Raw genomic sequence first — 24,204 nt, forward strand, 5'->3', positions numbered from 1 at the left:
TCAGAGCTCTTTTCTAGCAGAGTGCGCAAAGCTAATAAAGTCTCTCACGGTAGTATAGCGATAATGAGATTCGATTAAAATATGCTTTAGGGCTGGTAATAATTCAGACAGTAGTAGGATATTGGTGGCCTGTTAGTAGTGACACGGGATGCTAGAAAATATTCGATACCAGTACTCGATACTGGCATGGAAAGTAATATTCGATACTACTCAAGTATCGACAGAAATTATTCGATATTAACGAGTACTTACTCATATGAGTAAGGGATGAGCATCGATTTAAAAAAAACATAGATGGTCACCATCGATTAAACATCGGAACCTCACCAACTACTACAGTCTATACATCGATGGTTTTTTGAGTACTCATTACTCAAATCATAAATTATTTTCATAGGCGTACATTATTTTTATGCGCCGCTTTAGAATTTTTCAAACTTCGCCAATTCTGAACCTTTATTAGGAACTTGGTTAATAAATTATTTAATCTTTATGTAAGGTATTGGTTGAAATGAAACTATTAGTGTCACGATCGGGATTCGAACCCACGACCTTCGGCTTAATACGCCGCTGCTCTACCACTTGAGCTATCGTGTCTTCGATCCACTCGGACACCAACTTCCCATCTGAATGTCGTGTAATCAGGATTCGATTCTCGAAATGGCCAACGAAGTAAAACTAACTATATCTTCCCTAGAGCTCTCCGTGGCCATTTCATTTGTCGCCGAGAATCGATCCTTATTACATGACATTGGAAAATGGCAAAAAAGAAAGGGGGGAAGGGAAAATTCGAAAGTTGCTGTTCCAGTGGATCGAAGTCACGATAGTTCAAGTGGTAGAGAAGCTGCGTATTTAGTCGAAGGTCGTGGGTTCGAATCCCGCTCGTGACACTAACTTTTTAATTGCACCCAATATCTTACATAAAGATTAATTAATTAATTGAAAGAAGTTATTTGGTCAATGGGACCACGAAACAATGGATTTAATAAATTATATTTATTTTTTTAATAACATTTGGTTTCATTTATAGTTGTATCGGGTTGTCCGGAAAATAATGCAGGATTTTAAGTTTTCATTAAAAAAAATCTATATAAAATATTCTGTTTACGTTTACAGGATTACTCATTTGTATGAATGTCAACACTTATTAATCCTCTTCCAAATGATATTGTTTGTTTACCTCTGTAGCATTCCGCTACTTGGAAATAATTCAGTCATCCTTATAATGTCAAAGCGAGAATTTCGTACGATTTTCTTTTACGAGTTTAAACTCGGCCGAAGCGGAGCCCAAACGGCTAGAAACATTAACCAAGTCTGGGGCGAGGGTTGTGTTAATGAGTGCACTGTGCAAAGGTGGTTTAAAAAATTTCGGGAGGGAGATTTCAGCCTTGAAGATGAAGAAGGTCGTGGAAGGCCTTCCTCTCTTAATGATGATGTTCTGCGATCAGTGGTGGAAGAAAACCCCAAAACAACTGTTCGAGAACTTGCAGAGCAACTCAAAGTCAGTAAAACGACCGTCGCTGACCACCTCAAGGCGATTGGAAAAGTGAAAAAACTCGAAAATTGGGTTCCACACTCATTAAACGATCGCAAAAAAATCAGCGCTTTGATGTTTGTGCATCACTTCTTTGTCGAAACAAAAATGATCCATTTCTGGCCAGAATTGTTACAAGTGACGAAAAGTGGATTCTCTACGATAACACTAGACGTTCTGGACAGTGGCTCGACAAAGGAGAAGCTCCAATTCCAAAGCCCCCAACTCATCAAAAAAAGGTAATGGTTACGGTATGGTGGGCTTCATTTGGTTTAATACACTACAGCTTCTTAAATCCTGGCGAAACCATCAATGCTGAATCATACTGTAACCAAATTAATACCATGCATCAGAAATTGGCAGTAATGAAGCCCTCTTTGGTCAATCGGAAAGGGCCCATTTTGTTGCATGACAACGCTCGACCACATGTGTCACGTGTAACGTCACAAAAATTATTGGAGCTTGGCTATGAAACTTTGCCTCACCCACCCTACTCTCCGGACCTCTCGCCTACTGACTACCATTTTTTTAGACACCTGGACCACTACTTACAACACATAATATTCAAAAATCAAACGGAACTGGAAAATGCATTTATTGACTTTATCAATTCTAAAAATTCTGAATTCTACTCAGACGGAATTAATAAGTTACCAACACGTTGGGAGAAATGTATTGAGAGTATGGGAAATTATTTTGATTAAAGAACATTGCTTTAAAGTAACTAGTTTCTTTTTTTTTGTTTAATACCAAAATCCTGCATTATTTTCCGGACAACCCAATAGTTGTATATAGATCTCTCGGTCCCTTTTAAATGAAGTTAAGGTGTTTTGTGCATGTGAATTTTATTCAAAATACCTTGCTGTTTTTCTTCGATATTTTGGAAAACATCCATAATCCACCATGCCCTTGCTCAAAAAAAGATAAAGGTTTAAACCACCAGTTCGAAATCTTGAAGTTTTGAACGGAAAATACAATTCAATATTACTTGAACATTCGACGCAAAATCTATTTGATTATTTTTTACGATACTACAAAAAGTACAATATTCGATACCAAAAGTACTCGATATCGAAAGAAAATATTCGATACTTTACTCATATCGATTGGTATCGCACGTCACTACCTCTTGAAGGCGAGACTTAGATGTAGGTCTATTAATTGATTTATTTTTTTTTTTCATTTTTCGAGGTATACCTGGAAAAATTGAAAATCGATCTATATTAATGATTAATTATTCGAAGATCGTGAGATGCGTTCTGGTGTGACGTAGGTTTTAGAAAAACATTTTCTTATCGTGCCAACGTTTCGATCATTATTGAGATCATCTTCAGGGTTTGGGATTTACAAACATTGTTTAAATTTAACAAATACATGTAGGATATGGAAAAAATGCAAAAAAATGAAGAAAAAACATTGATTGAATATTTAAAAAAAATTGTTTTGCATTGTATAAATTCACAGTTGTCCACATCCTACATGTATTTGTTAAATTTAAACAATGTTTGTAAATCCTAGGCCCTGAAGATGATCTCAATAATGGTTGAAACGTAGCACGATAAAGAAAATTTTTTCTAAAACCTACGTCACACCAGACCACATCTCACGATTTCCGAGTAATCATCGACTAACTGTCACTAATTAATAATTAATATGTAATTTATTTCTACATAATTATTCAAGTATTTCGATTGTGTCACAATTAAGTTTTTACGCCAGGCTGTCGAATCCGAAACCCCATTCAGTCAACCTGCAGAAAAATTCCTTCCGCATCGTTTCTTCGTTTCCTGAGTGAATTAACAATTTCGCCGAAGCTTAATGGACCGTCGCCCCTCGTAAATCCCACGGTATCAAAGTCACGTGTCAAGTATGATCTGGAAGGTGAGCGCTGGCCGTCTGCGAGCTGATTCAGGCCACCGTCTGCACAATTGTCTCGCTGATCTGGCAGTCCTTTTCAAGAAGCTCTGCTTAATACTTCGTCGGGACGAAAAACCACAAGATAAGGTCAGCTGGCCGATAACTATCTGTTAGAATCCCCGTGCGATCCCAAGCCCCGTAAAAGCAAAACGGTCCTTTACAAAGTAAAGGAAAAAGTCTTTTGTCGGTTTTAGAAGCTGGACTACACACATATTCATAAATGTAGAGACTTTTTATTCGTTATTGAAATCTGGCGAGAATCCTCCCAGTTAAATTTCATAATACAACTAATGAGAAAACAAATCGATAAGTACATGTAAAAAATCAATAATCGACGTTCATCTTCTTCCTAATTAGAGTCCATTAATAACGAGGAAAACCTAATCAAAAATAAATCTGTTTATGAAAATGCGATTTTAACCCACATCTTAATTATACGCGCCGATGGGTCCGCCTAGCCTCACTGGTGGTTCTTACTATACGCCTGCTCTCAATTCGCTCCACTTGAGATTCATTGAACTTGAACAACGGGTTAACAACTTAAATTATTGCTAACATGACTAAGTTGTATTTAAATCCCAAGACGGATTTACCGTATCGGACCGAATTATTCGACCTGCTCAGTCCTGAAGGATCGAATTCATCCTTCATGCACAAACAGTAAATAATAAAATTGATAATTAATAAATATTAGTACACACGTACAAAATAGACATCCTATAGTACTTATTACAGATCATTTGTTTCTGTTTATGTATTTACTTTATTATATTTTTTAGATGTAGGGAACCTATGTGTGAATAACATAGTTTTTCAAGAGATATCAGGATATTTTGTCTTCTCTTTCTCAAATTAAATCTAAATTAATCATTCAAGTTAGGGAATGTCGTTTCTTTTGAAACCTCAATTGTTTTTTTTTTCTTTAATAAAACCCAGTGATCATAAATTGTGAAAACTATTTCCATTCAAGGTATTCTGACCCTTTAGAGGTCCAACCAAACCAAAACACACCTTAAATGGATTTTATGCTTTCACGTTAGTCGCTTAAATTGGCACACTGTACATAATTAGATGTAATTTCTTGTCAAATCACTTCCAAAAGAATGTGATATTACTCTACAATTTATTTTCCGGGCTTAAATATTTTTGTTCATAAATTAAACGAACCATTATTTTGGCAATATACGGACCGTTAGGTATTGTGAAGGATTTATTACAAATACGATACAATAGTCGAATCATGAAGAATATTCAGAAATAGTTCTCCGATTTTGTAAAATAGCACGTGTTAAGACTTCTTACGCGGTTCGGGTTAGTGTAAATGGAAGGTGAACTATACAGTTAACTGTATAACACATTAAATCTAAGTGGGGTTTATTTCCCATGAAAGGGGAAGACCTACTATTCTTCAAAAAATATGTATCATTATAATTGGTTAGGAACTGAAGAAATCCTAAACAATGGCGCACAGTGGGGCCAAAACCGCCAAAAAGCGGAAAAAATTCAGTAACACCAATGCTATTTTAAGTTAGGGTCACCACATTTTGTGTGTTTCTGTTTTTTTTAGTGCGCTGAATTCAGTGAAACCGTTTTCGAATTTAAAATACAGCAAACTGTCCGAAATGGCGGTTATGGCGCACAGTGGGGCCAAAACCTACAACAAGCGGAAAAAATTCAGTAACATCCATGCTCTTTTCAATTGGTTTCACCAAATTTTGAGTGTTTGTTTGTTAGTGCGCTGAATTCAATGAAACCGCTTTTCGAATTTAGACTTACGGCAAACTGTCCAAAATTCAAAAATCGAAAACTGCTTAAATAATCATCAAGGGTATCATTTTCTATGTTTTTTATATGCTAAATCCAATGTTGAGCGGTGAATAATTATCATTGCGTCATTCTTCTGCCTCCGCTCCAGGGGCCAAATCCTATTTTTCGGCCAAAATTGTAAACCGTAGATTTTTATGTTTTTTGGGGTGCTTAAGTCGCTTACAATTGGTCCCAGGGCCTCGGATGAACACCTAACGAAGAAACAACTATTTATGTAGAAATGATAAATGGTGGAGTGAGTGTGTTGTTCACTCTTTTTAAAAAGATAGTTCCTGCTCACACTAAGATTTTTTTTTAGAATTGTAAAAGGACACTAGTGGTGTTATAAGTTTGTTGTTCTTGTGAATTTTGACTGAACAGTATAACATTGGGGGTTTCGGTTTCATTAGTATTTCGGTTTCATTGGTATTAGATTTTTAACCGTGTATTGGTCATCAGAATTAAACTGCTGATTTTTCCTTCTCGAAGGTGGGATGATAGGATTAATCAATCAGTCTCATTTTTCACATCAAGCCAGCGGTAGACTGAAAGGAAATTTCCGTCGTAATGTCTTCGTCGAGCGCCGTTGGTGCACCAGAGACCGTCGACGGAATGTGCCGCTGGGTTCCGTCTAAACAGATCAAAACAGTGCAAAATAGATGGAGTGCGCCACACTTACGACGGTCAAGCGTAGAACGGAAGTAGTAGACAGTCGGACACGCATACTGAAGCTGATGATGGACTTTGACTAATTTATTGTGGAAGTTGTATAGTCATCCCATAGTATTCCAAGAACTTGACAGGATAGCGACCAAGTTTCCCACACAGACGTTTTAATTGACTTAAGTGCTAGTCTTTTCACATTCATTGGATGAATCCAATGTTTTCTCTTTCTCTTCTCCGTTGCCTTGTAAATGCACAAAATTTGTTTCATTGTACCGTACATCGACTGACTTATCTACAGCATATCCAAACGGTCATTGAAGTCATTCCGTTCATTTCCGCTGTATACCGTTGCTTGTTCGGTTAAGCGGATTTTTCGTCGCGTAATTTCCGTCGTTTTCCGTCTAGTGTGGCGCCAGCCTCAGAAAATCAAATTTTTTCCTCCCTTGCGTGTGGCGTGTGCATCTAATGAGGACGAAGGAAATAATGCAGAAGAAAAAGCAAACAATTGTACATACAAAAAAAGAGAATAGCTGGTGCGGATGTGGTTCTTAGCATTATACATGGACCGTGGATCTTCTCTGATGTAGTTTACTCTTGTCAAGGATATTGAGGTTGAAAATCGCCAAAATAGTTCGGATCTAGCTGACACTCTTTCGAACCACATCTTACAGTTGCCAAAAATAAAATGAATCTCGAAAAATTGTTATAAAGAATTCTGACAGAGTTGGTCGCACGTTTTTTTTTCCGTTTGTGTGGGTGGGGGGATCGAAATCTTCAAGCTGGCGTTGTTTACAATCCTGCAGGCGCGTGGGCCGAGCTAACGGCCTGGGCTTTCTCCTGCGTCAATGGCCACACACATGAAGAGAGTAAACGCTGCCCCACCAACGAAAGGGGCCGCGGCCCGCGTCGTCGTCCTGCTCCTGTGACCCTGAGACGAAGACGTCGCCGACCTCGCGGATATGATTTTATGAGTTTGTTCCCCTCCACTCCCTGGGCCCATTCATACCAGCAACAGGTGCCCGACATGGACGATGTAGCGATCTGGTGAACTGTATGCTGGAAGGCGGTGGAGGGTGTTGTTATAACAGGAGAAACCACGCGGAAGGAATGCTGAATAAACCGGGATAGCAAAACTAGAATATTTCGAATCTATTCAAGATTGACGTCCACGAGCCGAGAAATGCCCAACCACAACAATAAGAGTGATCATTTTCTTTTGACATGCACAACACATAAATGATTCCATAAAGTGAAAAGAGATTTTAGTGATTGACTATCCAACGCATTCATTACATCATTTTTCTAATGATTGATTGACCAACTCGTCCAGTGATTCATTCTTTCAGTGATTGACTCAGCCAGTATTTCATCATTCTTCTATTAATTGACTAGCTAGCTCGTCCAACATTTCATTCTTTTAGTGATTGACTATCCAACGCGTTCATTACATCGTTCTTCTAGTAATTGACTAGCCAGCTCGCCCAGTATTTCATTCTTCTAGTGGTTGACGTTTTTACTAACACTTCAATATGTCATTCTTATAGGACCCAACCAGCTTGTCTAGTACATCATTTTTCTAGTGATTGACTGACCAACTCGTCCAGTAATTGACTAGCCAGCTCGTTCATACATCATTTTTCTTGTGATTGACTGACCAACTGGTCCAGTGATTCATTCTTTCAGTGATTGACTCAGCCAGTATTTCATCATTCTTCTACAGTGAGAGGCATTAATAAAGCAGTTCGTGCGACATTCTGATACGTGATTGACTTACTAACTACCTAGTTTGTCCAGTTCTCTTCCTTTATTGATTGACTAACCAGCTCGTCCAATATTTCATTATTTTAGTGATTGACTACCAACGCGTTCATTACATCATTCTTCTAATAATTGACTAGCCAGGTCGTCCAATATTATTTCATTCTTTGACTAGTCAGCTCGTCTAGTACTTCATTCTTCGCGATATACTGTTGTCCAGTTGACTACCAACGCGTTCATTACATCATTCTTCTAATAATTGACTAGCCAGGTCGTCCAATATTATTTCATTCTTTGACTAGTCAGCTCGTCTAGTACTTCATTCTTCGCGATATACTGTTGTCCAGTATTTCTTCTAGCGGTGGTATTTCATTCATTTGGTGACTCGCTAGCTCAGCTAAAATTTACATTCTTGTCGTGATTGACTTACTAACTACCTCGTTCAGTATTTTATTACTAGTGATTAATTAGCCAGCTCGTTTAGTATTATATTTTTTAGTAATTGAACTACCCTCTGCTTCCAGTACTTCATTTTTCTTGTGATTGACTAACTAGCTATCACGTTCAGTATTTCATTCTTCAAGTGGTAGATTAGCCAGCTCGTCTAGTATTTCATTTTTTAGTAATTGACTACCCTGTTTATCTAGTACTTCCTTCTTCTGGTTCACTGATTAAGCAGTTGGTGCAATTATTAACATTCTTATACATGATTGACTCACTAACTGCCCAATTCGTGTTATTTTATGAAAGTGCTTTATAGCAGCTTATGAGTACGAAATATGCCTGAAAGCCGTTATGTTTTATAAAGCTCAACAAATAAATCTATACACCAAGTGAAATGAAGATGGCTTTTTAAATTCAACTCTTTTATTTATTCTAGACAATTTAATGTTTTACTCGTGGTTTGCCTATCCCAAGCTTTTATACTGAGAGACGTTTTTGCCTTCAATCTTCACACTGGTTAGTTTTCGCATGCAGCCTCTCACTGAAGAAAAATAAGAAGAAATGCGTCTGACAGATCAAACAGCAAGGATAGGAAGAATAGAACAAATTATTCATCACCTTTCACACCACAAGAGAAAATCTCTCAGCCGAACTAATCAAATTAATAGTTTTCACTCAATTACAACGATTACATACAAATGGTTGGAATGTAGTTGGACACTGGTATTTAAGATCGGTAGAAACTTTGCAAAATTAAATTAGCTTTGAAACTATCCGGTAAGTATTTTTTTATGCCCTTTTGGTATGACCAAATTTACAAACTTGTATTTTGTAACTTTTTCAACGTGCAGATCCTCGTGAACATTCCTGACCAAAGAGCCTTTACCATTCTTACCTGGATTTTATTAATTTTTAAGTGCCTCCCTGAAGTTCAGACAATGTGGGGTGGCTCTTAGTATTGATACATGGATACAAAGAAGAATTTTTATTTTGAGATAAAGGAGTGTTAATTTACTATAATTCCATTCGGCATTTTGGGTTTAAGAGTTTAAATGATCCTCAGACATAAAATTAAGGCAATGAAACTAAAACTGTCCATCTATTTACCTATTTTTTTTTTTCTTCGAAAAAGTCATTTGTTGAACTTTAAAGCCCCCTTATGTGCGAAACTTAGCTAACACTGGAAAGAATAAGGCTTTCATTCACGCGCACTATTTCCCTTCTCTCTTATTTTTAAATTCTTTAAAATATTTTTCTCTTTTTGCGGGGTAAAGGATGATAACAGTTAATTGAAGAAACTTCTTGTTTTGTTTTCAATCCGATTTTTTTTTTTTTTTTTACTTTGCACTACTATCAGTTGGACCCGTGCTTCCATTAGAGAAGCGAATAGGAAATCAATAACGCTCTCACGACATCCGAAAGAAAAGAAACAGTTGCACTAGTTATAGATGGTTGGTAAGGAATATTTGGAAATTCGTAAACAACTCCCATGAAGACAGGCCTTTGAATTTCTTCTTAAAAGACTGAAAATATTAACAATTTCGGCTAAAACAGTAAGGTAAATATCAAATATTAAATCCAATGAAAAACGGCAAAAAGAGGGAAAATTCGAAAGGTTGCAGGTTGAGATGGGGAGTTGTCCGAGCGGATCGAAGTCACCATAGCTTAAGTGGTTAGAGAGGGGCGTATTGAGCCGAAGGTCGTGGGTTCGAATCCCGCTCGTAACACTAGCTTTTTCATCTCAACCAAAACCTTATATAAAAATCATAATTCATTGAAATTAAATATCAATGTTGTCGAACCCGCTCCCACATGAAGCAATTAGCAATACGAATTGCCTTCTACAAACAAATCTCCAGAGGGCTACGTGAAGAAATCTTTAAACGAAACCACCGATCATAGAGGTAGAAATTTGAGTTTTTTAAATTTATAATGAATTATGAACACAATATCAAATTACGTCTGAGTTAGATTTGAATAACGCCTATTTAGAACTTGAAAATTTGAACAATTGAATGAATCTGTGAAATTTGTTTACTCATCTTTTGTCAATACATTTTATTTCGTGTATTTCAACTAAGCTAAAATCAATAAAACTCAAAAAGCAATTAGACCTCCTTACATTTATTTCTTCCCTGGGCACTCGGGGCATGGAGGCAACGAAAAGGTGACATGTCCAAAGAGGGGGGCCAACATGGACTTTCTGGGTCCTGAACACTACCCTGGCTCAGCATCCTGCGACAAAAGATGATACATCTTAAAATATATCTTTAATGAGTTGAAAACCTGATATACCACAGGTATGAGACACGCGATGAAATTCGTAGAAGGACCATCTGCAAAACCTAAAAAAGAATTACTGCAACCAAACCAGGATGCTGCTTGGACTCCTGACAGTGTCCATATTTACTCATGGGTGTTGAGACCCATGAGCATCTTTAACGTCCGAACTTATCCCCGAGGGGACTTCTCAAACGGCCAGTGTTCTCAAAGAGAACACCAGAAAGTTTTTACATGCATGGACTTGTCACTTCCCTTGTCTAGCGAGGAAGTGCAATGCTAACCAAGTATAGAAGTGCCCTGAAAAGGACACATCCTTAACCATCCCTTACAGGACATGAGTTTCCCGCATACTCGGTCATCCTAAAAAGGACTCTGAGGATCTTTAACATCCGCACCTAGCCTATTCGGCCTTATCGGGCGTTTTGATTCTCAAGTTGAGAGCTGACGCACCTCCGCATACGACAGGATTGTGTTACTGCCGCAACATTGGTGTAGAGGCAGCTCAGCCCCGAAGGGCCAAGACAACCCTTACAGGACATTGTCACTTAAGAAAGCACATGCACCGGATAGGAGTACAGACAGAAGAAACACTGTGAAGATACTTCCAGGAAGAGGAGACCGCAGAACACATTTTATGTTTTTGTGAAGGTCTGTGTAGGTGCAGGTTCTTGCAACTAAGACAATAAAAACACAAGATTCTACACTAAAAAGCCACTGGCAAAGCTATGGAGGCTGTTTAATAACCTGAAGCTGCCCAGTGAGTTATAAAAAAAAGAGGAGCACAGTAGATCTATTCAGGTCGAGGTGCAGAAGACCTTGTGGCCGCCTCTTCTATCCCTATCGCCTTATATTTATTCCAGAAAGTACTATTAGTTAAAATTTTAAATTTTCATTTAGAATTATAGCAGTTTTTAATCTAAGAAAATCTCAAACTGTTAGAAATTGAATGTAATGTTAAGATATCTGGATTTATTTTATGTTAAGATGCAGTTTTTGCTTCATGTGACTGAAATGGAATATCCAACTGGCCATTATTGTTTCGTTCTTTCCGTTGCATTCATAAAGTGGGCTTGGTAAGAGTTTATGACACAAAAGTGTTGAATGTTCAAACAAAAGAATCCCAAAACGGATTTTGCTGAGCTTTCACTACCATTTTAGGATGACCAGCGTTTGCTTGTTATTACATCATAGGTTGAATGTTCAAGAGCATGCAGCGGCCATTTCAGCCCCGATTGACTTTTTGTCCACTTTCAACGACAAAACTATTTCTATTTCTCTTGTTCAGACGATTTCTGGTTTGTTACCTCGTCCAATCCTCGATCCCAGCCCGTGGCAAAATCTCAAACCCGCCATTTTGAAGAATAGGCGAGCGGTGGGCGGAATCTGGACTTTTTTCGGCCCGCCCTCGTCTTTGAAGATGCTGGATAAAAGTTGTCAAAAAAAAGCGTCCATAAACTTTTCGAATTTATGTATTGTCAGATAGGAAACATTGCAAAAATCAAACAGAAAACGTGTATAGTTTGAAGGAATCAAGAACATGAGCTAGTTCGTTCTGTCATCATTGACAATAAAAAGCAGACATTGACTTAGGATCATTTTATTTTCCACTGGCCCATCACACAAACCTGTCCGATCATTGATGGAATTTCAGATAAAGCAACAAAAATGTATGTCATTTACTATGTGAGCGTACAAAATACGAAACGACTGTTACAAAATAATTCAGTCTTCTTTTTGTCACTATTTTGTACTGCACTACCTAAAAATTGGACCAAATGTGCTTTTCCCGCCCATGCCAGCATTAAACAAAAATTTGTGGTGATTAGTGACCGTAAGTCGATGATTATTCGGAAATCGTGAGATGCGGTCTGGTATGATATAGGTTTCAGAAAAACCTTTTCTTTATCGTGCCAACGTTTCGATCTTTATTGAGATCATCTTCAGGGCCTGGGATTTACAAACATTGTTTAAATTTAACAAATACATGTAGGATGTGTAAAAAAGTGAATTTATACTTTGAGTGAGTAGAAATACTTTGATTGAATATAAAAAATATTTTTTGCATTGTATAAATTCACTTTTTCCCACATCCTACATGTATTTGTTAAATTTAAACAATGTTTGTAAATCCCAGGCCCTGAAGATGTTCTCAATAAAGCTCGAAACGTTGGCACGATAAAGAAATGGTTTCTCTGAAACCTACATCACACCAGACCGCTTCTCACGATTTCCGACATTAAACAAAAACCAACAATTAAATTTTAAAAACACTAAAACCAACTTTTATAATAAAAAAGCACAAAATGCAACGTAATTTGGTTGTTCACGATGTTTATTGTCTCGTTTTTGTGTGCTTTGTTCGATTTTTACGTTAAATTTTTCTTTTATTGAGATTTTTTTATAAGGTTAAAGTTGGGTTTTACAGTTTCTCCGTTGTTGTTTTTCTTTTTAGTCTATGTTTAGTATAGATTTATTGTCCAATATTTCTGCTTTGGTTGTTACCTGTTTGTTGTATATTTTTTGTGTGTTTGGTTTCATTTTTCTTTCTTTCTTTCTGTGCTTTATTATGAGATTATCAATTTAAAGTTGGGAAATAAATTTTTCTCAGGTCAAAAAGTTTACCACATCCCCCTTTTTCAGTCCGTCATTTGTTTCCCATTTAGCATAATATTTCTGCATTTTGGTTCGATGTAATTGAAATTTTCCATGCTCTATTGTGAATTTTTCCAACGAGGTTGCAAATTTGGCTTTTTAAAATTTTTAAATTTAGAAGTTTTTGAAAGCGTTGGCGTTTGTTTTTCTTACCAAAATTTAAATTATAAGTTGTAGAAGGGTAAGGGTGCCTTCTTAGAAGAAATTTACGCTTTTCAATGTTTTTTTAATTTTTTTATTTTATTATTATTATAAACATATAACTTTCTTAAGGACGAAAAAAAGTTGAATATTTGCGAAAGTGGTGAGAATCGGACTGCTTGTTACAATCAGAACTTTTTTTGTCACCCTGGAGTTGTGAAATTCACTGGCAAAATTTCTGACGCGAGTGTAATTCAGTCGACCTAAAGGTATAAAAAAAATTGGTTTAACCAGGGATGATAATGTTACAAGACGATTTTAGGTAGTGGGCGAGAGGGAATTCCTAAAATAAAAACACTTGTTCTTGACAATTCCATGTTGTACATGACAACCGAAATTTTACATGAATAATCCTTCAAAAAAAATAAATTACTTGAAAGGCTAGCTCGGCAAATATTGTGAAGTATTGATAATTTATAGCTTTGGTTTTTCTGTTCAAGATACGTAGGTTGGCCTACAGCCTTTCAAGCTTTACAATGAAATGTATAGAAAATAACGCAGAAGCTTAACCTAAAAGGTGGCGAAACCCAACGTCAGTAGTCTGCCCAGGATGATCGGTATAATAAAAATAAACTAAAATATTGATGAAACCGACAGGATAATTTCCTTGGGGAGTTGACAAATCATTGCCAATATATTATATGACATCCCTCTTTTTTTGCCATTTTCAAAATAAGAAAGGTTGTAGGTTGAGATACGGGGAGTTGGTATCTAAGTGGATCGAAGTCACGATAGCTCAAGTGGTAGAGTAGTGGCGTATATAGCCGAAGGTCGTGGGTTCGAATCCCCCTCGTGACACTGACTTTTTTATCTCAACCGAGACCTTACATAGAAAGAATAATTAATTGAAAGAAGTAACTTGGTCAATTTACCACTAAAACGTAAAATGGATTACACATTACATTAAAATTTTTACTATTTAATATACATCGCGTTAAAATTGCTATTAACTATAAATCCATTATATTTAGTGATCCGATTGACCACATCACTTCTTTCAGAATTAATGTTTTTATGTAAGGTGGTGGTTGAAATGAAAAATGGCAGAAGGAGGGAAAATTCGAAAGGTTGTAGGTTAAGATGTGGGGAGTGGTGTCCAAGTGGACGAAGTCACGATAGTTCAAGTGTAGAGCAGCGGCGTATTGAGACGAAGGTCTTGGGTTCGAATCCCGCTCGGGATACTTACTTCTTCATTTCAACCGAAACCTTATATACAAAGATTAATTAATCATAAGAATAAACTTAACTATAAAGTTGTGTATAAGTAGTTAATAATTTTCCCCACGTTTAATTAATTGCTCACAATTGGAATTAAAACCTAAATGCCAAGTTTATTTAATTTTTTTCTGTTACAGGTGAGTTCGCTTATCCGTATTATTATCAAAATCGTCGTAAGTACTCGAAACGTATTATTTATTCTATTCATTATATGAAAAAGCCCTTTTTCCAAAGGGTTCTGGTCGAATAATGTAAAAAAGGGTTCTTGTAATATCGTTGACAACCTTTCAAAGTGAAATTCTAATCCATTCTGAGCTGTTTTAACCCAAGCCCCTCCTCCGCTAAGTCATTTCCTCCTAGATAAAGCCCGATTTAATCATTGTCGAGTTAAACGTCTACCTCACTTGCATCAGCTGAAGTGGATCGATGCTTTAAACAAAATGTGCGATTTTGAGACAGAATTCTACACAAAATTTGAATGTTATGGTTAATATTTAACCTTTTTTTTTTACCATTGGACGTTTTACAACGGGACGCAGAATTTGTTGACAAAGTTTTCCAGTTAAATTTGTTATGATTTTATTTTTCTTTGGTCAATGTGAACTTAACTAAGTCTCCTCACCTTGAGATATTTTTAGTTGAAAAGTGACTGTTTTTCGATCGGCGTGGTATTGATTTTTGTGAAAATCGATACCACATCTTTTACTAAATACGGCTTCAAACACAGGGAAGTGAGGCGTTGTTTTCTGCTCTATTTATAAAAGCACTGTTGCAAGTTCAATGTCTTATCGAGACCCAAATAGAAATAAATGATTTATTTATAGATTATAATCCTTTTTGTCAACGCCTTTCTATAATCTTTCGTGCCTTTCTAAAATAACGCTGCATATTTGTACTTTCAACAATTTAAAATCGGGCGAAACCAATTCTACCTGTGTACAAATTACATCCACATCTTGAAATGGATATTAAATTTTGTCTATTTTTCTATTTCATTCTTTTTTGTTAGCCCACATCCCCCACAAGAAAATACTTATAGTGGTAAACATAAGTCAGGGGATTTTTTTTTTTTTTTTTGTTAATTCACCATTATTTGTTGGATAGTTTTTCTTGATTCTGCCTATGAAATTCCACCTTCTCAAAATATTCATTGATTAAGTATCATTTTATCAAATTAACAACCACTATGTTACTTCTACTAATAAAATTCAGGTGAAGAGAAGAATCTTTCTTTGAAAAAAAGAAAATTTTTTCAATTAATTAAGGTTTTTAGCTGAGATAAAAAAGGTCAGTGTCACGAGCGGGATTCGAACCCACGACCTTCGGGTAGATACGCCGCTACTCTACCACTTTCCCACCTTTCGAATTTTCCCTCCTTTTGGGGTTGAGATGGGAAGTTAGTGTCCGAGTGGATCGAAGTCACGATAGCTCAAGTGGTAGAGTATCGGCGTATCTAGCCGAAGGTCGTGGGTTCGAATCCCGCTTGTGACACTGACTTTTTTATCTCAACTAAAAACCTTAATTAATTGAAACATATTAATTGGTCAAGCGGACCACGAAACCTAGTGAATTTAAGAAAAATAGCATACCTACTCTGAATTCATAATTTTGGTCTGGTTAATCTCCAGACGACGAAATTTCACAGAATAACAGAATAATAATTTTTTTTCGTTTATGATAAATTAAATATTTTCCCGATTACATGAAAGTACTTGTTTTCAAATGTTCAGTGATCTTTTTAAATATGTAAATATAATTTCATATTCCAACAGTTTTAATTATTAAGACGAGGAAATTTTCTTCATTAATTTAATAATTCATCTTTGTCTTTTCTCCTCAGATATGATAGAGATTTTTTAATGTCAAATCATTAATCGAATCATCATGAACTATGTACGTGCGCGCATGTGTGCATGGGTGTACCAGACCATAGGACCATGGACCAGTAGACCATAGGAAACACCTTGAATTTCAGGCTTCCACGCAATTTTCTTCCACTTGCATACTTGCATAATTTTTTTTTTATTTTTTTATTTTTATTAAATAAGAAAAATACAAAGAAGGAATTTTCGCACTATTTATATTATATATTTTTATATATATTTTTTTTTGTTTAGTATTTCACGCCACATATCAATCGACACGGAAAAATAATTGCGCACTTCTTTCTTCACAGTTTTGGTTTTTCAGATCTTATTTAAGTTCTTCAGGATCAAAAAACAAAGGATAGTACGAAATTGGCTTAAATAAAAGGGGAACAGTGTTTTATCTCACCCTGCTTATAAACCCCGACTAATTCCGAAGGTTCCAGGGGACAAAATCTCAGCAGTTAAAGGGGAAGGTGGGATTTTTTGATCAATTCAAAGTAGGAAAATCTTCTCTTCTTTCTCCCCAGTTATTAGTTTTTCAGATCTTATTTAGATTTTTCAGGATCAAAACCACACAGGATATGTCGAAATTCTATGTTCACCCGGGCAAAATGTGCACCATGGAACGAGCCGGTATTTTTCCTCACCCTGCTTATTTCCCCGACTAAGTGCGAAGTCACCAAACAAAATATGACCAATTGAAGTGAAAATGTTATGTTAACACAGGCGAAATTCGCTAAACTTGAAGGTGCCAGTATGCCTCGACATGCTTTTATTTGACAAAGTATGAGCAGTTGAAGATGGAAAGTTAGATTGTTTTAATTTAGACAATTGAATGATCGATTATGCTAAATATTTGATAGTGTAAATTACGATTATGAACCTACAGCTCACAGATAGGAAGAAATCGGGATTTTGCCTCGACCTGCTTATAACCGCGATTAAGTGCGAAAGAGCCAGCTGACTAAATACGAGCAATTAATTGAAGATGAACGGGTGATCATTCAGATCAGTCCAAACAAAAATTATTCTCCTCTTCTTTCGAAACTTTATAAACTTTTTTTAACACTACGACCTAAAAGATCCATTGTGCAATTAACCTTTGTTTATTTATGTACCTCGGAATCTGCTCAACAATGTATTTACCTTATAAAAAAAATTGTGCCATTTTACACTCATGTACATAAAAAAAATAAATCCAGTTTTTTCGTTTTATTCATCTAAATTTGATTTAAATGAAGTAATTCCATTGGAAAGTTGTTCAATTAAAAAAAAAAAGTTTGTTTAACACTACGATCTAAACGATCCATTGTGCAATTATCCTTTGTTTATTTACGTACCTCGCAATCTGCCCAACAATTATTTTAAAAAAAATTTTGTGCCATTTTTCACTCATGTACATAAAAAAAAATCCATTTTTTTTGTTTGATTCATTTAAATTTGTTTTAGATGAAGTAATTCCATCGGAAAGTTATTGAATTTTTTAATTTTTTGAACACTACGACCTAAAAGATCCATGTGCAATTATACTTCGGTTATTTACGTATCTCGCAATCTGCCCAACAATGTATTTACCTTATAAAAAAAATTGTGCCATTTTACACTCATGTACATAAAAAAATAAATCCAGTTTTTTCGTTTTATTCATCTAAATTTGATTTAGATGAAGTAATTCCATTGGAAAGTTGTTCAATTTTTCTATATTTTTTTTGACACTATGACCTAAAAGATTCATGTGCAATTAAAAAAAAAACTTTTGTGCCATTTTTCACTCAGGTACATTAAAAAAATTGGATTTAGAAGTAATTCCAAATTTTTTTTTTTTTTTTTTTTTTTGAACATTGGTTTTCTTTCCCAGTTTAAATAGTCGTCTTTGTGGCTAGCAATTAATCGTTAATTTTTTAAATTAAGTTGAATTTAAACTTCTTTTTAGCTCGTTTCAATTAAAATTGCAGATAATTATAGGCAATATGAAAATGGGAAAACTATCATAGTGATCTCAAATGAAACATATCCAAATTAACGTACTTCTTGTTTCCTTGTGTAAAAATTGTTAGATAAAGCAGTTCAATCGGAATTTTATATACTTAATTCGCATTTGTTATAAACGTATTGCATATTAGATAACATATATAATCAAATATAATAAACTATATTTAAATATAGTTTATTTTTAATTAAATTCTTGAAGGAAGGAATTTTAATTTTTTTTATAGTTTGAAATATTGTTTTTGGAGTTAGTCAAGGGCATTTTTAGTATTAGTTTTTTTTTGGAATATTTTGACGAAATGTAAACTTTTAATTGAACAAGTTCACAACTGTGTATAATAAGTGTATGACCATTTGTCAATAAAAATGTAAAGCAAAGTCATCTGTATCCTGAGGTGATTTAAAGAGTTTGACGAGGTGAGTGAAAAAAAGAAGGCAAGAGTTTGTTGACACAGCCTTGAAAGCTATTCCGCCAGGGTGGATCGAACCGCCAGAATGGGGTGGAGACTGGTGAATGCGCTCTGAGGGTTGGAATGCAGGCGCCCCGCTGCCGTTATCTTTTTCCTGGGAAGGGGCCGACGCAGGTCTGAGAGAGAGAGAGAGAGAGAGAAAGAGAAGGAGTGAAATGAAGAGAAGGAGCAAGAGAGAGTGAGTGAGAAAGAGAGCAAGAGGAAAAAGTGAACAGGGACCTTTCCTGCTCAGACATTCCACCAACCACCGGCTAACAACCTGTCTCCTTCACAGTTAGCACCTACTCTCTCGCCGCCCATGTGAGAAGACAATATACATTTCCAAGAAGACGGTCGTACGTCCAGAAAAAATACCACTTAACATTGAGCACGAAATTCGAACACGTGGGAACAAAGAAATATTATCATTAATACGTGATAGCACAGATAAAATCTCCCAGGCCTGAAATTGACATCAATAACCTATATACAATGTACAACAATCTATGTCAGGTAAATATTATAATTACATATAAAAACATCAACCTATTTTCAGAAAATGACTTGACAATAATCGTGATAATTGAACGGAATTTGATTGTGAGTATGACGTGTTGAAGTTCCGAATGGATCCAGGTGAGCAGAGATGATGTATCTGTCGGTCTATCGGTTCGCAGACTAGCCATTATAATCGCATTATAATTTACTCTACAATCAGGTAAAATGTCACTTGTTTGTAGAGGTTTTAGGTCGTTTAATTTTAGACTTGCCATCCGAAGAAAATAACTTCCTTTTTATTGGAAATTAAAATGAAGATGTTCTAAATGTATCAGGTGAATGGAGATGATTGATCTGTCAATCTCTTTCGCATAATAGCCATCAAAATCACATTATAATTTACTCTACAATCAGGTAAAATGTCACTTGTTTGTAGAGGCAACTTCCTTTTTTCCTGGAAATTAAAATGAAGAAGTTCTAAATGTATCCAGGTTAATAGAGATGATGGATCTGTCAATCTCCTTCGCATAATAGCCATCAAAATCACATTATAATTTACTCTACAATCAGGTAAAATGTCACTTGTTTGTAGAGGCAACTTCCTTTTTTCCAGGAAATTAAAATTATGAAGTTCTACATGGATCCAGGTGAATAGATGGATCTTCATGATGGATCTGTCAATCTCTTTCGCAGACTAGCCATCATAATCACATTATAATTTACTCTACAATAAGGTAAAATGTCACTTGTTTGTAGAGGCTTTAGGTCGTTTAATTTTGGACTATCCACCCGAAGAAAATAACTTCCTTTTTTCCTGAAATTAAAATGATGAAGTTCTAAATGGATCCAGGTGAATAGAGATGATGGATCTGTCAATCCTTTTTTTTTTTCTGAAAATTATAATGAATTTTTTTTAATGCTAATACTATATTATAAAGCTTGTTAAATTATTCTCGTCTATGTCAAGACGTATTGGTTAATAATTGTCACGATGTGTTTCATATGATAAAATTGAATGGTCCTCCTGGTCTCGTTATGTGTCGGTGCCCCCCTCATCATAAAATCATTTTAATAGTTCTCTTGGCTTTAGTGTATTTCTTTGGTTCAATTTACGAGAATTCAGCATTTCCAGGAACCGTTTTTAAAAGATGGATCAGGTTGTTTTCCGCGGCTCGTTTTCTGTTCCCCATTCCGTTTCAACCTCTTATCAGTACGCGATAAGAATAGCCCAAAGGGCCGCTATCGCTTTCTTCGTTTATTTCCCCTCCCGGCAGCCCTCTCTTCCAGACTCTTTCCGAATCCCGTTTAATTCTTTCGTTTCTGAAGAACGCAGCTTTTTCGTTAAAGGTGTTGCTCTTAGAAATACAACAAATCTAAAGACCATTTTGCGTCTTAGTTAAAATCGTTATTGCTGGTATCAACAATAAAATATCTTTAGTGTTTTCTGCTAAGGAGAGCAACCTTTTGAATAAAAAGTGCCAGTAAACATTAGAACAATAAAGTCCAACACCTCTGACTTTCAAGTTTAAGAATAACACTTTACAGGATATTTGTTACGTTTTGGGATCAATCTAGCTCACTCGTTTGTGTACGCACGTTGGTCTCAAAAGTAAAAATACACTGCCCATCCAAAAACAAAGCGACCACCTGTTTTTTGCCGGAAAAACTTCAGAAATGCATATCTTCTCAGCCTTTTAAGTCACAGACGTGCGCTAGTATCATTTTTTATAAAATTGGTTTTTTAAATGTTTTACTAGCTTCGGTCATTCATCAGTAAATTCAGAAATTCTGGAACATGTAATTTTTTGCACTTTTTACAAAAGCTAACCCTGTGGAGCCAGGAAATCGCCCTGGAGCGGCGCCCTATAGCAATCGATGGGAAATTTTAATAAGCTTTCAATAGATCACATTCCACTTTGCCCGATTTCTCAACCGTTTTCGATTTATTAGCGATTTTTGGGCAAAAAAACGTGGTTTTTTACCTGCTCATTGAAAAAAATCGATCACTCTCTCTCCCGACTTTCAAGATTGCCTAAATTTTGAACCTTCATGTTTTCGCAAATTGTACGCTCTACAACTTTTGTTCCGAGGACTTAAAAAAAAAAAACTTACTTTTTCTTACTCAGACTTTAGGGTTGCAGAATGCTTTCTCCTGTCGAAAAGGGAAGGTGACCAACTGAAAGCTTATTTCAATTCCCTATCGATTGCTATAGGGCGCACTCCAGGGCGATTTCCTGGCTCCACAAGGTTAGTTTTCGTAACATGTTCCCGAATTTTTTAATTTACTGGTGATTGACTGAAGCTAGGAAACAATTAAAAAATGTTATGTTATCTTGTTCAGTGTAAAATTTTTATAAAAAAGGAGACCTAGCTCAGGTCTGTGACTGAAAAAGCTGAGAGAATATGCATTTACAAAGTTGGCCATTATTTCGTCCAAAAACCATGTGGTCGGTTTATTTTTTTTATGGGCAATGTAGTTCGAAGTTTAAATTGGTTTAATATATGCCTTGCGATGTACATTTTTCACCCCTGGCTTTATAGATGTATTTTCGCAAAACTGGACAATTATTTCTAATAGAATGCATAGATTAAATTTTGTTGGATCATCGAATAATTTATTGTGGATGTGTTGTTACTTCATTGTACAAGAAATGTCGTGTAAAAACTTTCATTGTGTTGATCTATAAGATTTGGTGTAATGTATACGAAAATATGTTGTAATTTCTATTTTAAAAGTAGGTGGAATATTTCCTGTATATCAATGCTGTGGTATATATCGCAATTAAAGCAGAAATGGCTTTAAAAACTTTCCACTGTTTAAAAATTTAAAATCAGAGCAGGAAATTTTGAGGAAATGCCTTTATAAATAAACCACCCTTTTAAAATGACTTTAATTTGTGCTTAAATCTTTGCGTTCTCTTCTGGCATTATTTAGTACCATTTATTGACAGCTTTGATGTATGCATACCCGACTTGGTCAAAGGATTCAAGTTTAAAATATCGTAACACTTTTTTTTCTCACGAATAATCTGGATCTGGGTATGGTCTTGATAAAAAACAAATTCCATTGTTACTGCCAAGCTTTCGATCATCATGCAAAACTATGTTAAATATGTTTATAAATTGACATAATTATGCTTTTGATAGACTCAGTTTCAACATTGCCAAGGACTGTAACACTAAGTCAATCCTGAAAGTGCCCTAGAAAATCTTCAAAGAGGTTACTCTGGCAAAAATATCCTCTCCGATCTGATAGCCAAGCGGCCATCGAAGCATTAGCATGTAAAAAAATCAAAATTTGTTAGTTAATGCATCCAAAAACTCCAACACCAGGGGAAACACAACCTGATGATAACTTGGGTGCCTTGGCACAGAGGAATTTTGGGAAGGAATTGTGCAAACTCAATGCTGCAGTTGGAGTTGGCATCTGAGAAAACATCTACATGGACATATACAACGATGATCCCATTTCCAGATTATGTAATGAGGAGGAGGAAACAGACACCCATATAATCCTGGAATGTGAAGCAACTGCTCAATGGTGATTTAACCTAATATACGAAAAAAAATCCTGGGAATGAACTTGTAGCAGTGACAGCCAATGACCTGATACTTCTAAGAAGAAGGATTGAGTCTATTGCACTGAACTAGGGATCTAGAAAGATACAAAAGCCAGAAGGCTGCAGTGCCTGGAGAGCTTCCTAGTATCCTCATTACCATACCATACCAGCCCTGAAAGAGTTTAAGCGAAGAAATCTGGAGACGTAGGGAACAAACCGTTTTTACTTTTTCCCTTAGCACCCCTTGGCTTTGTTCTATCGTACAACTAGCCATTCTACTAATTTGTACTTAATTAATTTTCCTGGGGAGGACAGCAGCCCAGGGCACTACCGGCCGAGCCCACCCGACCGCAATTGCAATCCAAGCCTATTTGGGAAGATGTCTTTCCTGCCTTTTTAAATACGGGCTGTAGGGTTGCGGATAAAAACCATTCACACTCACCTAGTACTCATGGAAAAGTCCGCAACCTTCCCACAGCTCTGGGGAGCTCAGGATGTCCTCCTTCCCCACCTCCCTTCCGGAGGGGATTTTTACTTTGAAATTGGCATATAAAGTTTCACGTCTATTTATAAATTGGGTAAAAATATTTTCTCTCTCTATGTATTACATGAAATCTTTTGGAAGTACGTATATTAAATTTGGAGAACAATCCAAAATTTAGAAGAAATGCTAGCATTATATGTATTTAATATCGTTTAAAAAACAAAACTTCGTTTTGAAACAAATGATATTTCAATTGTGCTTTCCTAAGGTAAAAAATCCTCTTGTTCAAATTACCCCCCTTCGGAAATTAATGAAATTTTCGCATTGATCTTTCAATTCTTAGAAATATGAACCTTTGCTTGTACGATAGTTGTCTCTTATCGAATTGAATACATTTTTATTATTTATGTAGAGATTTTAGAAGTCGTGATGGGTCCGTGATCCCGCGTTAATTTTGTGCATTTCAATTGCATGGCGAGCGCATGTTTGTTAGTGTGTTTGTCTGATGTCGCGTGTTGTCGACATTTCTTAAGCCGTCTCCGATCGATTCGCGGACTTAGTTCGATATTCGCCGGGCATCCATTTTCTGCCCGAATGGCGAATTCTTTCCACTTTGATTCATTCTGAAACTGAGACATGTCATGAAAACATGCCTTGTACGGAATATTGACAATTCACGGTTTTGGCCATTGGAACTTCGATTTCTTTTCGTAACAATCTTCACATAAAGAACCATGAATTGATGATTTTTTTGAACCTCTAGTTTGTTCGTATAAAATATTTAAATAATGATTAAAAAATACGATGTGGTATCTTAGACAACGCACATGTTCATTATGTACCCGCGTACGCTCGCTGGACGTCTCTATATTTTTGG

General features: G+C 35.9%; 1 protein-coding gene and 1 non-coding gene across 4 annotated transcripts in view; both read left to right on the forward strand.

The window, feature by feature from the left end:
• The window catches only part of LOC106673830 (serine/threonine-protein phosphatase 4 regulatory subunit 1-like), a 226,181-nt gene that overhangs the window by 144,837 nt on the left and 57,140 nt on the right, over window positions 1–24,204 (forward strand). The gene's annotated exons all lie outside the window — the stretch shown is intronic.
• On the forward strand, window positions 13,987–14,059 carry Trnay-aua. The gene has a single exon. It is a non-coding gene; the product is annotated as a tRNA-Tyr (tRNA).

The sequence above is a fragment of the Cimex lectularius genome, unplaced genomic scaffold (genome assembly GCF_000648675.2).
Source record: "Cimex lectularius strain Harlan isolate CLEC.00 unplaced genomic scaffold, Clec_2.1 scaffold6, whole genome shotgun sequence".
NCBI classification, from domain to species: Eukaryota; Metazoa; Arthropoda; class Insecta; order Hemiptera; family Cimicidae; genus Cimex; species Cimex lectularius.